This window comes from Panthera tigris, chromosome B4 (genome assembly GCF_018350195.1).
Source record: "Panthera tigris isolate Pti1 chromosome B4, P.tigris_Pti1_mat1.1, whole genome shotgun sequence".
NCBI classification, from domain to species: domain Eukaryota; kingdom Metazoa; phylum Chordata; class Mammalia; order Carnivora; family Felidae; genus Panthera; species Panthera tigris.
Genome location: NC_056666.1, coordinates 133176682 through 133180453, shown reverse-complemented (window position 1 = coordinate 133180453; position 3772 = coordinate 133176682). Strand labels below are relative to the sequence as shown.

The window sequence follows — 3772 nt, the reverse complement described above, 5'->3', positions numbered from 1 at the left end:
TTCTACATCAGGCCAGTATATTGGAATTCTCTCTCTCTTCCTCTTTCTCTGCCTGTGCTCTCCCTGTGCTAGCTCTCTCTCAAAATAAATAAACTTAAAAAAAAAAAAAAGATAAAAAATAAAATCTTAAAAAAGCAAAGCAAGAAATGGCCAAGTTTTTTCAGGACGGTTTTACTCTGTGCCAGCATGGTATGAGAGTTTCCATTGCTTTATTTTCTTTATGTTCTTTTCTAGAATTTCATCCAGTATTTAGTCTTTTGCATCTGGCTTTTTCCACTTAGCATAACGATTTTGAGATTTGGTCATGTCATGTTTATCAGTAGTTTGTTTTTAACCCGCCCTACCTCTACCCCTCAGTAGTGTGTTTCTTTTTCTTTCTTTTTTTTTTTTTTTTAAGTTTATTTATTTTGATAGAGAGAGTGCACACCCGAGCAGGGGAGGGGCGGGGAGAGAGAGAGAGAGAGAGAGAGAGAGAGAGAGAGAGAGAGAGAGAGAATGAATGAATGAATATCCCAAGCAGGCTCTGTGCTGTCAGTGCATAGCCCAACTCTGGGCTCAAACTCACGAACCATGAGATCATGACCTGAGCCGAAATCAAGAGTCAGATGCTTAACTGACTGAGCCACCCAGGTGCTCCAGTAATGTACCATGTGCCTATGTCACAGATTGGTTATACACTCACCATTTGTTGGGCTATTTCCATGGTTTGGCTGTTATCAATAAAGCACATGAAGGTCTTTGTGCCAACATGGAGTTTTTTTTTTTTTCCTCTTGGGTAAATACAAGTGGGACTGCTGAGTGGTGTGTTAGGTACATTTTAGCTTTAGAAGAAACTGCCAAAGTGTTTATGCCATTTTGCACTCCCACCAGCAGCGGGTGGGGGTTCCCGTTCTCCGTGTCCTTGACAAAAACGTGGTCTTGTCAGTCTTTTTTATGTCAGCCACTCTAATAGGTATGTAGTGAGACCTCACAGTGGTTTGATCCGCATTTTCATAATGTTAACCTTAAAAATAAAGTAGTTATTTTCCCAGCGAAAATGGGTTTATTCAGAAATGGAGAGACTTGCAATCTGGAACACGCAAGCTAGAGCAAAACCATAGGCACATCCACCAAACAAAGGAGAGGAATGTTATTTTCTGGAGAAGGAGGTGGTTTGAAGGGGCTGTTTTGAATGAAAGTCCATTGGAGACAACAGTTTATCATTGGCTGAGTCGAAAGGGTAGTTGATTTCTTGTAGGAGACGCACTGTGCATCTTTCCCTGTTGGGGCCTGCAATTGACAGTTCTTTCCTGTTGACATTCTTCTGTTGGGTCTGTAATTGACAGTTTTTCCTGTAATTGATTTTGAGTGGTAGGTTCTTCTAGCCTCCCCTCCTAGCCTCCAAGACTACTGTAGTGAGATTTCTCTATTAATTTTCGCAATAATTACTAATGATGTTTAGTATCTTTTTTTTTTCCTGTTTTTACCTTTTTTTAAAAAATTTTTTTTCAATGTTTTTTATTTATTTTTGGGACAGAGACAGAGCATGAACGGGGGAGGGGCAGAGAGAGAGGGAGACGCAGAATCGGAAACAGCTCCAGGCTCCGAGCCATCAGCCCAGAGCCTGATGCGGGGCTCGAACTCACAGACCGCGAGATCATGACCTGGCTGAAGTCGGACGCTTAACCGACTGCGCCACCCAGGCGCCTGTTTTTACTTTTATTTGCATGTATTTCATGCAGAATTTACTCCCGGGCCATAAGTTTTTGTTTCTTCAGTTTCTTCTGGGATATCTTTTTCTTCTGTGCAACCTCCTCTTCTGGTTTGGGAACAGTCTGCTCTTTTTCAGTAAGGATCATCTCAGTGTGGCAGGGAGAGCTCATGTATGGGTTAATCCGACCATGAGCCCTGTAAGTTCTATGCCGCATTTTGGGGGCTCTGTTCACCTGGATGTGCTCAATGACCAGAGAATCTCCATCTGAACCCTTTAAGTTCAGCATTACTCTCTGCATTTTTAAGCATGTGCAGTAAAAAGTCAGCACTCTTTTTGGGCCACCGACCCTGTGTCCAGCCCCACTGTTTGGCCTGGGCCCACCTACCAGCTCCACCATTGTAGCGTCGGAATGGCACACATTGCTTCTGCAAAGTGACATCTTTCAGATACTTGGTGGCTTTTCGGATATGCATACCCTTGATGGCCTGGGCAGTTTCCCGTGTGTTCTTAAAGTGAACACGAAGATTTGAACTTCTTTATTTGCATGATTTTGTCGGGTTTTCCGGGTCAAGTGAATAGCAAACCATTTTCAGAGATCACCTCAGGCCGCTTACGGGAAGAGGCTAATGATGTTTAGTATCTTTTAATGTGGTCATTAGCCAGTTTTATACCTTCATTTGTGAAATGTCCACAACTTTTGCCCATGTTTATAAATTGGATTGAAAAAAAAAATTGGGGTGGTCTTTTTTTTTTCTTAATTGAGTTTTAGGAGTTTTTAAAAAATATAACCTGATTGTAAGTCCTTTGTCATCATGAATATCTTCTCACAATCTAAGACTTACCTTTTCAGTTTTTGATGAGCAGAAAATTTTAATTACAAATTTTTTTTTTAGTTTATTTTTGAGACAGGGAGAAAGCACGAGCTGGGGAGGGGCAGAGAGAGAGGGAGACAGGAACTGAAGCAGGCTCCATGCTGATAGCAGAGATCCCGATGTGGGGCTTAACCCACAAGCAATGAGGTCATGACCTGATCCAAAGTCAGACACTCAGCCAACTGAGCCACCCAGATGCTTCGGAAAAATTTAATTTTGATGAAGTCCAATTTATCAGCCTTTTTTTTTTTTTCCAGCTTTTTCTTTTATGATTAGTGTTTTTGTGTTCTAAGACATTGTTGGCCATTCTAAGGTTGCAAAGATTTTTCTCCTGTGTTGTCTTCTAGAAATTGTATGGTTTTAGATATTACATTTAGATATATGACCCATCCCAAAATAATTTTTATATTTGGTGTAAGGTAGGGATCAAGATTAATTCTTCATAATGTGTATATCCAGTTGTTCCAACAATACATATTGAAAAGAATGTTCTTTATTCATAGAATTAATTTGATGCTTTTATTGAAAATCAGTTGATTGTATATGTGAGAATTTTCGACCTTTTTGTTCCATTGATTTAACTTTACGTCAATACTATACTGTCTTGAGTATTTACTTTGTATCCTGCCACTTTGTTAAACTCATCTATCCCAGTAGCTTTTTTGTATATTCTTTAGGATTTCCTATTTACATAATCATGTAGTCTACAAATAAAGACAGCTTTACTTATTTATATCCAATCTTTATGCCTTTTATTTCTTTTCTTACATTATATAGACTGAGACCATCGCTACAATGTTGACTAGACTGTGTTTAGAGTGGACATCTTTGCATTGTTTTTAATCTTAGGGGGAGAGCACTGACTGTTTCATCAATTAGTATGATGTTGTTACTATAGATTCTTCATAGATGCTCTTTATTAGTTTGAAGTAATCACCTACCATTTTTACTTTGTGAGGAGTTTGATCTTGAATAAGTTTTATCTTAAATTTTGTCAAATACTTTTCTGTATTTATTGAAATGGTATCTGATTTTTCTCATTTATTACATTAATATGGTGGAGTACATTGATTTTTCTTTCCTTTCTTTCTTTTTTTTTTTTTTTTTTAGATTTTATTTTTATATAATATCTACACCCAATGTGGGACTCAAACTCACAACCGTGAGATCAAGAGTTGCACGCTCTACCAACTGAACCAGCCAGGTG

At 38.7% G+C, this 3772-nt stretch overlaps 1 pseudogene; it reads right to left on the bottom strand.

The window, feature by feature from the left end:
* Window positions 1-1686: 1686 nt before the first annotated feature.
* LOC107179378 lies at window positions 1687-2243 on the bottom strand (annotated as a pseudogene).
* Window positions 2244-3772: the final 1529 nt, after the last annotated feature.